The following is a 13,887-nucleotide window of genomic DNA, read 5'->3' on the forward strand; positions in this document are numbered from 1 at the left end:
GCCCCTGGAAATTTCCACTACATGCATCTGACGAAGTGGGTATTCACCCACGAAAGCTCATGCTCCAAAACGTCTGTTAGTCTATAAGGTGCCACAGGAGACTAGGAACATGACTGTGAGTGGACAATATAAGAAGTAGCTGGAGCTCAGCATGGAGGAAATTAGGTTTGTCAAACTAGCTGGGCTGAGTTTTCCAGACAGGAGTCCTGGAGCGTAGCTGAAAGGACCTGGACAAGTGGAGAAGTGGAGAAGTGTCCAGTCTGGGAAAGTCTGTAAAGAAGCCTAGAACTGAACAGACCATGAAGGAGTTGATGCATGGAAAAGGTGATGCAATCATGTCAAGTGAATTGGGCAGTTGCTGAATATATAGGGTCCCAGGACCAGAACCCGGAAGAGAAGGGGGCGTAAGTTCCTATATAGTAACATCTGGAAGTGGTGGGCATAAACCTCTAAATTCAAGGGAAGAAAACTAATTGAGCCCTAAAAGAGAGACTACAGAGTTGGAGAGCGTAAAGAAGGCTGGGAAAGAACTTTCTAGAGCCCAGACTGGAGGCTAAAGACTGGGGCCTAAAGAGACTAAAGCCCATAGGAAGGTCTGTACAGAAAAAGGGTGGGAGGAAGATTGTTTAGTTGTTTTTCTCATTGGATCTACAACAACCTATATAGCATAGATCAGGGGTCAGCAACCTTTCAGAAATGGTGTGCCAGTAATATATTTTAATGTTGTTAGAAGGTCTTTTCCTAGAAGTCTATAATATATAACTTAACTATTGTTGTATGTAAAGTAAATAAGGTTTTTAATTTTAAATGAAGCTTCTTAAATATTTTAAATTAAAATGCAGAGCCCCTTGGACTGGTGGCCAGGGCCCAGGCAATGTGAGTGCCACTGAAAATCAGCTCGCATGCTGCCTTTGGCACATATGCCACAGGTTGCCTACCCCTGGCATAGAACCTAGGTCTCTGAAAGACCTCTTCTCTCCCTGGTCATCAGTGTGGAAATTCCAACTTTTAGGTACTTGTGCTAACATTCAGTAATTTAACTCTGTGGCTCAGTACAGTTTCATGGAGAACTCTTCATACTGGAATTCTGCTGATCAGGGATCCAGCAGAGCCAGGGTGGTGGTGGTGGTGGTGATCTTCATCAACAACCCAGCTGGCCTTTACCTGTGGATGTAGATGTTTAGTTTATTTTGTAAGTGTTTCTAATTTAGATTGGCCAGCATGATTTATGTAGTGTTTGGGAGGTGGGGTATTGCACTTGCACTAAGAGATCTTTGTACTGGGAGCATTTTATTAATTAACAGATAACAACACACTGAAGTATACTACTGTATCTTAATGCCTAGAGTTCCAAGACTGTCATTAGAGAAATAAAGTGTGTGTGTGTGTATGTGTTAGTAATTATAATTGTATCAATAATTGTTATGGCACGATTTATCCCAATGTCCCTTTGATCTTTCAAGCAGACACCTTGTTACTGTGTAATTCAGCTTCAGAGGCTGGGCGGCCACAGAAAACTGACAGGAGCCATCCTGTAAAGATCAGCAAAGAGCATAACACTAAAATGTATTTGTATCAGTTTAAATATAACATAACAATGTGTATGTATAATTTGGAGGCTTAATATATAACAGTAAAGTAGCTCTGAAAAATTGTCATGAAAACTTATCAACCCAGACACAACATCTGTTCATCTGCACTTTCCTATAATGAGAGTTGATCATGGAAAGAACTAGAGTGGTATTTTAATTGACCATCAAAATATGATTTGTGGAGAGTGAGGGGTGTGTGGGACTTGGCAAGGCTACAGGAAGGTATCCAATGACTATGGATTCTGTGGCTGATCATCCAGTCATTACTGATGTTGATCACGTGTTGATTGAAAAGTAGAATCTCAAAAAGCCTTTCAAATCAGTCGTTAAAGTCCAAAAGAATGGCAGGATTGAGGGATTTGAATTCATTCAAGCTTTGCTAGTGGAGAAATTGGGTTCAGGCTTGGATTGCTGGCATATGGTTACATTTCATGAAATACCATCATTAAATGGGATTGGAGGGAGCCTTGAACTTGAGCCTGTATTATGGTAAACCTCATGTTGTCTAGTTTGATAGCTTGCCTTTAGACTGAGTTTAGAGTCCTTGTTAGAATAAACAGGCTTCAACTTCTTGTAAAATGTAGATCTTGTTCATTGAACTGAATTATTTTAAAGATCCGACAATTGTTTGAGGTAGTTTAGTAGACTAGATAATAAAGCCTGAAGTGTGGATGCAAGTTTGTTTGAATGGATGAGAGCAACTGGTCTCTCCTGCAAATACTGTTGGAATGACTTTTTTTTCATTTAAAGTCACTTTTCATTCATTTGGTAAGCAGTAAGTAATATCCTAATATTACTAAAAGCCTCCACAGGCTGTCTTCAGCAGCAATTTTTGGGAAGTTCATGAGCCATTGTAGGGATAATGGAAGAGAAGGAACTTTGGGTAAGGATGTTTCAGTATGCAAGACTAAAAGGGCTTTCTGCTACATTCCCTGTTTTTAACCATCAGCTTCACTTCTTAATAACATACAATTCTGAATGTTTCATTTAAAGAAAAATATTTCCCAGAGACATTTCAGGCTGGAAGAAATAATCGTTCTTAATTTTTTGCCCTAGTTTATTATCTATTATCATTACCTGTGCTATTCAAAATAAACAAATATTTTGAAATCTTACCCTCTGCCCACGGGTATCTGATATACCAATCTCATTGATGAGTGAAATGAGTGAATCCTCTGTGTTTGAATGAATGAATATAGGTGTGATTATATTTACAAGTATCATTGTTGGCATTCTGTGCATATTTTGCTTTTGATTCTTTGATTCTACTGTCCTTGAAAATCACTATACAGTTGCAAATTAACCCATAAAATGATAGACATTAATGTATGGCACTGAGTTCATAAATTAAAGTACGATGCCAGTAGATTTCCATGTAGATTTTCCCGGTTGGCAGAGTTAGTAAGAATACCACACGTGCTACACCAGGTTATATTTGCATAATGAGTTATTTGCTGTACTACATTTAAAAAGTCTGATCATTTTCTATTCACATTTCAAATAGCTGGTGTAAAAGCAAACACCACAATGCACAGCTGTTTCTCCAGCTATCCCACTGTAGTGAGGTGGTGTGGCCTCCCTCCGAGGTGGATGCGGAGGGAACTCTGCAAGTCACCTGGTGGGTGGAACCAGGAGGGCCATGCCCGCATGCCGGAAGCAGAGGAGTGGGACAGGAAGAGAAAGTCTAAAAGACCGGCCAAGCAGCTCTGTCAAGAGGGAGCTGCCAAAGGAGACAGATTCTTCTTCCCTGCTGCTGGAGTGGGACGCCAAGGAGAACTGCTGCTGCCTCTGTTAGTCTATAAGGTGCCACAGGATTCTCTGCTGCTTTCACAGATCCAGACTAACACGGCTACCCCTCTGATACTTGCTGCTGCCTAGATGACCAGCCTGAGCTTCCAGAGAGCCCTGGCACTCCTGATGCTGAGGAGCTGCTACCGCTGCTCTTGGCAGAGTATCCCGGGGAGACTAAGGATGACCCCTGGATGCAAGTACATCCGAGGGGGAGAATAGGAAGCAGCCCAGGGGAGTGAGACTACTGTCTGGCTGTGGTGCTGCCGGTCACCGTCTTGCGGGTGGAATCCCAGCTGACCCAGAGGCAGACCACTTTGCCACTGTTTAGGACCCTGGGCTGGGCCATGGTGGAATTGAGCAGGCCCGCATCCCCCCTGCCAGCCCACCCCTGGGGTGGCAGTACTCTCGCTCTTTAGGCCAGGAGGCCTGTGCTTCTCGGGCATTCCTACTGGAGCCTCAGCAATGTTGCTTGGCACTCACCCCTGTTGAAGTCCCTAGACTGGGTGGATAAACTGCTCCAATTCTGCATACCTGCAGGCCAGAGCCTTGACTGCTTATTTCCCTGCCATGCTTGAAGGCCCAGGCCCATTGAGAACTGCTAATTCCCTCCTTTGTTTTTTCTTCATTTGGGAGAATACTCTAGCAGACCAATCTGCGAGGAGGCATGGCCTCTCTTGGAGGTGGAGGGACAGCCATGCCAGCTTACACCCACCAACCAGGAATAAAATTTAAAATGCATGGAAGTGTTAATTATTTTTGTAAGTTTAATGTGTAGCGTTAACAGGTGTTATCCCAGTGCTCATTCAGATGCTAGTTCATATCCCCACACACAAGTGCCAAGAATCTATTTCATGAATGCTGATACCACTCAAACATGAAAAAGAAAATACTGGGGTATCCTGTCCTTAAACTCTTAAAGCTTTAACGTGTTTATTCTGGTATAGCTGCCTATGGCAATTCCTTTCAAATCAATGTAATCTTAGGACATAATGTAATGGGGACATGTTGGATGGGCTCGTTCACAAGAGAAGGCTGGTACAGCACTCAGTGCTGAATTGGTAAATGCACAGATAACTGACACAGTAGACAAGAAAGCGGATCTGTGCTAGAGTTAATATGTTTAAAATGTAGAAACATCTTAAATGCTTACAACTACTTTTGACCATTCCAAAAATCCTAAAGTCTTAGCTCAGAGTGAATTTTTATAACTAAGTTATCAATGTGTGAGTTCTTACAGTGAAGTAACAATCAGATACTGAAATGCTGGCATACCTTTGGCTATAGCAGCACTAGTGGATGAAGCAATAATAATGTTTTAATACGCTGTATGAAAAGAGGATCTAGAGTGGATGGGTACATCTGTTGACAATCTTTCTTTTTAATTTAAAGCCACCTGAAGGCTCTAACTAGCTGAATAATAACCCAATCCCCATATGGTTTCCGTTCTTTCAGAGTAATAGCATGCAGAAAAAGAGTCTACTTTTAGCTCTGGCTTCTGTTTGCTTCTTTGTGAGTCTGAGAACGCTTCCTGTCTGCTTGGTGATAGGAAATGTAACCAAAACAGACTTAGATGAGTGACATTTCTCATGCCTGGCTTTCCACTTTGGTAACTTGTGTAAACGGGTACAAAGAACCCATTTGTACAAGCTGCTGCCTGCATGCAGATAGAGATGGTGTCTTCAGGATGATTTGCAGCTCATTTTTAACTAAAATTTTTATCTTGTTAGTGCCTCAGTATTTATACAGTAGAAATTATGAAGTATTTTTCCCATTTATAATTCCTCTTATACTCTAATCTCTCAACAGTTCTGTTCTGTCACTTTTCAGATGAATGTAGGTTTGTGACTAAAGCAACTGAAAGGCACATTTTTTTTTTAATAAATGCAATTACATTTTAAAGCCACTTTTGCTTTAGTTAGAAAACTACACATGGAAAACAACTTTTGTCTTCTGCTTATATCTCTTAATTTTTCTTACATTCCCTTGCATGTCCCCTCAATTTCCCTCCTGCCCATATTTCCCATGCTCTCTCATGGTTTCCTGTTCATTATGGATACCAGTGGGTAATCATTTGCACTAAGAGCAGCCCTGTTTCATCCTAACTGCGGGGAGGGGAGGGAAATGGAGAGATGGTAACCATTTTGAGTAAGGTTGAAAGTTTACAGGGATGCTGACAAACATCAGGAGACCATGGGAAGTGTGATTTTTAAGAAGCCCAAAACAACAGCAAACAGCCCCCAACATCCTACAATCATGAGATTCTGATAATGTGAGAACTGTCGACTCAGATTTTGTGAAAAGGACCTTGCTCCTCAATTTTAGTGCCCCCCCTTCTAGTCACATAGGATTTGAAATGCTAATTCTCACTTCTAAAGAAGTGCCTTGTATTGAATGTCAATACCACAGTAAGATAAGACGATTACATTAGAGGGAGAGGAGAAAAGAGACGCATACCGAAGACTGTGGGGCAGTTTGGTATTAATGCTGCTGAATCACTGTGCAAAATGAGTGGACTGACAAACTGATGGTCTGTATCATTACCAACCTCTGTAGCTGTATCAGCCATCTTATTTAAATAGTTTATTAAATATGTTAATGTATAGGAAATAGCATCCCTTCATCTTCACCATTGTGGAACCCCAGACTTGTATGGAGATATGTGATTCTATTGAATGTTGTTTAGGAGCTGGCCCCATGGCCTACTCTGATGGAGCAACACAACTTGTGCCATTTTTACTTATTCAGAGGCAAATTTCCACAACATACCTATGCCAGGGAGTATCAGATTTAAGGATTCCAAGGAATTGTGCCACCCCAAGCACGTGGTTGCTTTGCTGGTGCCTAGAGCTGGCCCTGCCCTTCTGTGAGGAATGGGGTAGCTTATTTGTTAAGCATAGAAAATATACAAATGAAAATTTTCATGTTTAGAGCACTCCTGTATCACTTTCTGTGCTTTGGTTTGGAACTCTGATTTGCTTTGCTGTCTTGCTCAATAAAGGAAGAAATATTAGCTCATGAGAATTTCAGCTTCTCTAGGTTCGTATATCATCAGTTAAAAAAACACCCCACACAATACCTAATGGATTCTAGAAACCTGAATCTATCCCACATGCAGTACAGAATCCAACCCTATGAACAGTGGCTTGGGTCCTTAAAAAAAAAAAAGCAAAACAAAACAAAAAAATTGCTTTCAGTCTCAGCAGAGGTTAATTATCTGTTTCTAGATGTGCTCAAGCAAGAGGTGTTCTATCTACAGATTCTTGTTAGAAGCTCCTCTATTGCTGTGTATGCTAAACTATTTCTTTTGTGTGAATGGGCATGTACTTGTTTTTTTCTTAACCACTTTAATATTTGTTAAGATCTTTTATTGTGGAGGGTTGGATATTTTACTGGTAACCTCTTTGTGTTGCATTCTTCATACTCTTTGCCTTCAGGGCGATTGTTGCTGTCATGTTTCACCTTGAGCTGGGAATGCTGCATAGGGGAATGCATTGGATTAATATTTTAGTTCTTGATGCATTGTCCACCCATGTGCACCTGGCAAGGCAATAAGATGCAGGAGTCATAGTTTAATTATCTTACTTGATGTGGAAAGCGGCAAGGTGCTAGATAGTGATTTTGATATTATGGTGCAGCAGAAGCTGCACTGTGGTTAAGGATGCATTAGAGAGTTTCAATCTAACAGTAGAAGGAATGGTGAATTTCTGATGTCAGTGAGTTTTAGTACAATAAAAAATTACATCATATGCTTTTTATATCAATTCTATCAACAGATCAATACATCAGATTGTCACACATTCCAGGCATATGGAAAGTTATTTTGCCTTAACACTGCTGAGGTCACTGTTAAGGTTTTTCATTAGAGTATGAATTTGATGAAGTTGGGATAGCTTCAGGACATCATGCCTTGAGTCAGTAGGCGATTGAGCTTTTGCTCCCTCCTAAAATTCATGTAATTTCGTCTCTCCCCATTTAAAAAAAAAAAACCCTCAAAGCTTATTTTTTGAGGCGTTCTCAAATTACTATCACTGTTGTTGTTTCATTGCCTTGTTTTTATTCTTTTTGTTTCCCCATGTTGTCTGTAATTTTATGGAGGTTGGGGTGTTTTTGTTAATGAGGATTTTTTTTATTGTTCAGCACACCAGTCCTTTTTTAGTGGCAGGGGTAGTGTGTAAATAAAATTGTTGTTATAGTGTTATTTCTGCTTTGGATTATCTGTTGGAGATGGAAGCAAAAGTCTTGTGGGACATTGCAGTGTATTGCAGTTGTACTCAATAGGAAGGTGAAAAGGCGTGTACATGTCTTTCCCTTTAACTTTTTATTTTCCTGCTTTTAAGGTTTTGGGTGGGTGGGGTATGCCTTGCTGCAAGCTTATCTGTCATTAAATGTAGTGTTGCTAATGTATATAGTGTATTTCATGTGTGTGCACAATATAAATACATGCATTTCCCATTTGTAGGAGAAGGTCTGTACTATGTGCATAATTCATGTTGCTTGGATGGTATTAAGTGATAGTGACAGATCATGTGGGTATTAAGGATTTGACACAGCGGGAGGCAGCACATATGTATCTTCAACATTAACGCAATGGACATCCATTCAGCAGAAGGGTGGGCAGGCCTTTCCCTAGGAAACATATGCCAAAACTATTATCGAAGACTATGTCATGGCCTGCAGCAAACTGGACAGGATGATAATGAGGCAGGAATTGTACAAGAGAGAATATGCGAGCATCCCATTTTATTACAACAGAATGCCAAATAAACAGATTATTTCTATGACTAGTATAGTATTTGCTTGGTCAGCAACAATGGCATTTTGGTTTTTATCAGGTTTATACTACTGTTGTTTTTACTTTTTGTTTACTTTGGCTGCTATTTTTTTAAATGAAAAAATAAACAGAGGGAAACATCTGAGATGCTGTAAAAAGTGCTGTGGACCCAGGACAGCTCGTTATTTCTCCTTGAGGGGGAAATCTGTGGTGCACTCTGTGATGTGTGTGACAATGTGTAATGAGGCACTCCACTATGTCAAATCCAGAGTCATAATTCTGTCTTATCTGCTGTGATAATAAGACTTTTTGAACTACTGAACTCAACAGAAGTTATAGATAGAAAGAAAATGGATTGTGTTTTGCCACCTACTTCAAGCAGTCAGAGGCAGAGACCAGGTACTTCAAATCAGTTAACCTTTTCGGACTATATATCCCAAATCTAATTTGGAAATCACATTGCTTGAATGTTGCCAAAGTTGCCTAATCCTCATTTTTCAGCAGTTTTCTCCATAGTGTTTGTACTGGAACCTCTCTCTCTCTCTGGCTGATCTTCTCGTGTGTTTTTTGTTTTCTAAAGGTTTCCCTGGATAGGAACGAGGCCCAGAAGTCAAGCCAGTCTTCCTAAGTGAGGGACCTGCTCAGAAACTGCTCACTGAAGGACAGTAGGTCTTGCCTGTCGCTCTTGCTGTTATGGCAGGAGGTGTTGCACTGGTGACCAAGCTATGTCCAGGTTATGCCTTTCTTCAAATACTAAAGGCTGCAGGTGAGACCCAGTGCTCCCAAACTCATATTTCATTTTACATTTTTTTAAAATCCCTCATAAACAAGTTAGCAATGCCAGAAATAGTATTTGCTTTAAATTTATTTGCACTTATATTTCCTCCACTCATTTTATTCTGTCTTCATTCTTCTTAGTAGTTGTCTATGAATGTGGACTTCTGAATTCCAAGAAGAGGCAATAGGAACTCCTTATGGGACTTATGATCTTCACTATTTTGTTTCCTAGGAACTCATTTATCGTTAAACTTGAAATAGGCATTGGTCTGATGTGCATCTTCAGTGATACTACAACATGCTCCTGGCATATTGGTAGGTCAGCTTTACATTATTATTTTTACATTTCAACTGGGTCATGTCGTTGAATATTAATGCAATTTTACAGTTAAAGATGAACATTTCAGAAACTACACTCTATGGGATTTTAAATGTTGTAAATTGATTGCTGTTTAAGCAGTGTCAGATGGGAACTGAGTAGGAAAAGGAGGAAGGAGACTTGTCATATTTGAAAAAGCCCCTGAATTTTGAATGAATTTAGTTTTACACCCGTTGAAAATATCTAGGTGGATCTCTTCAAAGTTGTCCATGTGAAAATGCTAATTGTTGCTATTCCACCTAGAGCAGTGGAAAAACGTTGTTATTCCCACAAATATTTCATTTCAATTTACTCTTCTTTTATGTGGATGGGATAACTGCCTTTCTCTGGAAAAGATATTCTCATCTTTTGGAGGAAAAGAAAAACAGACTTTTCTTCAGCTGTTAACTTCCAGTAGTTTTCTTTCACATCTGGATTTTTTTCTGAATAATAAGTAAAGATTGGTTATGAACATCATCAGTTTTTTCAGTTTTTCCTTTAATTCATGTTAGTGCTCATGAAAGTTGACAATTCCTGGGTACACTTTTAGAGGAGATTAGAAATGCATCATCTAGTGTTAATTTGATGACATTGGAGACTTATGCCTTCTGTTTATGGACAGAATAGGTTGAACCAGTATCAGGGCTGTTTTGACTTTTCAGTCCCCATGATAGCCTTGTCTTCACTAGGGAACAATGTGTGTTCTTACTACGTCAGCTAATATGTAGTAACTACAATGAAACAAAAATCTAGTTGCATTTTTAACATGCTAGCAGTTTGGTCTTACCAGGATCTGCTAACGCATGTGAACATGACAAACCGCCTTGTTGTCACTATCTGCCATTTTTGTATGCAGTGTTGTTGTAGCTGTGTTGGTCTCAGGATATTAGAGAGACAAGATGGGTGAGGTAAAATCTTTTATTGGGCCAACTTCTGTTGGTGAGAGAGACAAGCTGAAGTTGGCCCAATAAAAGATATTACTTCACCCACCTGAACTTCAGTAGAATTTTACCACGTTAGGTGTATTCCTACCATATGTGAACTTTTTGCCTAATGTGGATGCACCCAAAATCTCTCCATCCTGACCTGGAGATGTATATCCTTTAGGGATTCAAAGATAGTGTAGTCCCCATGCTTGTTCTAACATTTGTCTGTTAGCCGTGGTGTCAGTCTGTGATGAGGACATCTGTCCACCATAAATGAGGCACAGCTCATTTTTCACAGTCCACCAAACTACTGTCTGGCTCTGACTTCATTCATCCTCCACGTGAGCTTAATCTGATTCTGTGACTGATAGATGAAAGATTTTATATTCAAATACTTATTTTCTAAGCCATCCAGTTTTGTTTTGTTTTGTTTTTTTAATCTTTATCACAAGAAAAATTATTGTTGAGTACAGGGATTCCAGGGTGGGAAAAATCTGGTTGCAATTCATTTTGTCAAATTATAAAAAAACAAGTGTCACTGGGCCCTATGCTTCTGTCAGAGATGGTGAGCAGTGACAAGTGCCATGCAGGTGTGTGGAATTTCTAAAAAGGTTTGAAAATTATGAAATAGGCTTGGCTTTCTTGGATGGAACAACTTGCATCATGGAAACTTGACCCCTTGTTTCCAGCCGCCCCTGCGTGACTTGTGTGTGCCCCGCAATGCACTGTGAAAATTTACAAAAAGGAATTGTGTTGGAGGGCGGCACATGACTCACTGGGATACCTATCCATAGTGAACTGCACTTTGCATCAACACAAGCACTCCTTGTGAGTATGTACAGCACTAACACAAGCAGTCAAGTATAACTGCACATGCGCGATCTACTAACTGCTGTGGTCTTAATGCTGATGTAATTGCCATAGACCAATACTTGTAGTGTAGACATGGCCTAACTGTAGTGGATTCAAATTCTTTAGTGAGTGTAACACAATAAGCCTCTTGGAGGAGGAATGCAATTCCTTTATGAGACTGAAAGAAAATAAAGAAAATCTTAGAATTCTGCCTTTATAATTAGAAGTCTGTTCTCCGATGAGCATGATTTGAGTTCTTTGTAGTGCTAAGTGTCACTAAGGTAGAAACTAAGGAACAAAAGGGACAATTATATTTCTGGATAGAAGACCCTAGCTGAAATTTGAAATTAAAAGAAATATCTTTGTTTGTTGTGTTTTGAGTCTACTACTTTTTCTGCATTGTAGGCATTGAAGGCCTGCACTAATATGCACTGAAATTAATGGGAGTCTTTTCATTTACTTTGATTAGGTCAGGTCCTAAGTAGAAGTAGTGGTTCATTCTGACTTGTAAGCCTGCAAGAAATAGCTATGCTAAATTTGGAAAGAAATATAGCAAAAGTAAGTCTTCATTACAGTACAGCTGAATATACAGCATGCTTAACCTGTCATTATGTATGAAGTTGGCAAATACTAACAATAATGCAACATTAAATAGAATGATTTTTCACTGCAGCAAACATGAGCAATTGTTTTTGTTTTCCTCAGTGTATATACAGAGAGATATTTTAATTGTTGGTATATTATTAGAAACCAGGATCCAGAACTTGAAATAGTGCAAAATAATACCTATACTACAAGCTGAAAACCACAGCCTGTCAGGTATTATCACATCTACCTCTCTTTTCCACTTTATTAGACCCAGAAGGAAATTCTTTCAAATGTTTGCTAACCTTCACTGAACAAGAATAGTGACTTAATAAACATGAATTTCCCTTGGGGAATTCTACTGCATGGTATTGGTTCCCCTCCCCACTCCCCTCAACATCTTGCCCACCTTGTTTTGAGTGTCTTTCAAGGAACAAAACTATAACACTGCTTCTTGATATTACAAAACTATCTCAAGGAGACAAGTTGCATTGTTATTTTCCCAGAAAAATCTTATATTTACTTAATTAAAAATTAGATTAAATGCTACTTTGTTAAGCCCACAAGGAAAGTATGTTTCTACTGTGAAGAATTCCCATTTGGAAATCTCAGACACTTTAAATACTGATACCATTTAACAGTCCAGGAAAAATGAAAAATTGTGAACTAGTAGATATCTGTCAAACTGGAAGTTTTTAATTTTTTGCCAGCACATCCTACTAGTAGACTTGCACTGACTGTATCCCACCTTTATAAAACGAATGACAGGAGGAATGGATGAAGGTTATTTACAGAATGGAAGTCAACTTACAATTCTTTTTTCTCATTTTAATTCTAGTGTGAGATGTATTCTCGGCAGTTGCTTAGCTTCAGTCAGTGAAACCCCTTAGTAGTAAGATCAGGAAATTGTTAATAATGTTTGGTTCATCTATCTTTCTTGTGAAATCCATGCTCAGTCATAGACTGAATACATGCCAGTTTTCACTGATTTCACTTTCATGATGAATACCCATCAGCCAGTGTACATAATATTTTGAAATAATACATATGACCCACCTCTTCTAGAATGCCATTTCATTTCTTTTCTCCTAACCTCTGAATGTGAAGGATTGGTTGTACTAGTTTGTTTACTGAGTCAGAGCTAAATAACATGTTAGTTTCCCTTGGCTAACTCATACTGCAGAGAAAAATTCTCCTCTTTGCAGATCTTTTCTGTTTCTTAATTGGTCCACCACTGCCTGAATAACTGTAAATAAACCTCTCACTCCAAGTGTATATACTGGAAAACTATGATGGTAAAAAGTGAGTGCAACTGATGACTTATTTAATAGACTTTTAGGTTCTGTGTAAATAAACACAGCTGCATATATTAAAACTGTGAAAATTCAATGGATGTCTAAGGATGTATTGGACAGTGTGACAATGGAAGTTCTACTGTGATTAAAGACAGCATCATGGTATTTAGGTGTCTAAGTAACATAACAGATGCACTCCTCCTTCTGGCTGGTTGATAGTTGTATGTTAATACTCTACAGAGAATAGCAGTAATGAACTCAAAGCTATTATTTGTCAAATCATTTTAGCATCAGCTTTCTATCATGCTCACATTTAACCCTACTGTGCGTTGTTGTATTCATACAACAGCTTTGTGCTCATTCCTGCTTAATTATCAAATAAGCGGCGCTCATTCTTGCATCCTTATTGATTCGGAAGTTTATAGAATGGAGGTCATTATTACACAAGTAAAATCATGGTAGTATTCTGACTGCCAAAAAGGAAATATTATAGGTATTAAACTCCAACATTTTCCCTGATCTCCTTGAATAATTCCGTAACATCTTATAAGGATCTTATTTCATTCATCTTTAAAAATGCAGAAGTTAATAACTGAAATAAATAAATGTAGTAAAAAGTCAATGTTATATAAGTAGGCTAGTTTCACAAAGAATATTAATTTTTCAATTATTACACAGCAAATCGATGAAGGAGACTATCCTTGATAATGAACACGTGTTTCTTCACTTGTCTTAAAGTGTACTATGAAAAGTGACTTAAATATGCGATTGTGGTATGTTGATTGTTTCTGGATGAGACTGGACAAAAGTTTGTAGCCATATTGTAACTCAAATTAACAAGCCCTGGGATAAACAACACAATTCTGTGTCCTGAAGCATCTAGGGCAGGGGTTGGCAACCTCTGGTACGCGGCTCACCAGAGTAAGCACCCTGGTGGGCT

At 39.0% G+C, this 13,887-nt stretch overlaps 1 long non-coding RNA gene across 3 annotated transcripts in view; it reads left to right on the plus strand.

Annotated features, from left to right (window-relative positions):
* LOC116822837 (uncharacterized) overlaps positions 1-13,887 on the plus strand; it is a 355,840-nt gene that overhangs the window by 289,313 nt on the left and 52,640 nt on the right. For all 3 annotated transcript variants that reach the window (XR_012655327.1, XR_012655326.1, XR_012655325.1), the window contains 2 exons: positions 8,735-8,920; positions 9,164-9,250. This is a non-coding gene — a long non-coding RNA (uncharacterized LOC116822837). The remainder of the gene's footprint in view (positions 1-8,734; positions 8,921-9,163; positions 9,251-13,887) is intronic.

The sequence above is a fragment of the Chelonoidis abingdonii genome, chromosome 2, assembly GCF_003597395.2.
Source record: "Chelonoidis abingdonii isolate Lonesome George chromosome 2, CheloAbing_2.0, whole genome shotgun sequence".
NCBI classification, from domain to species: Eukaryota; Metazoa; Chordata; order Testudines; family Testudinidae; genus Chelonoidis; species Chelonoidis abingdonii.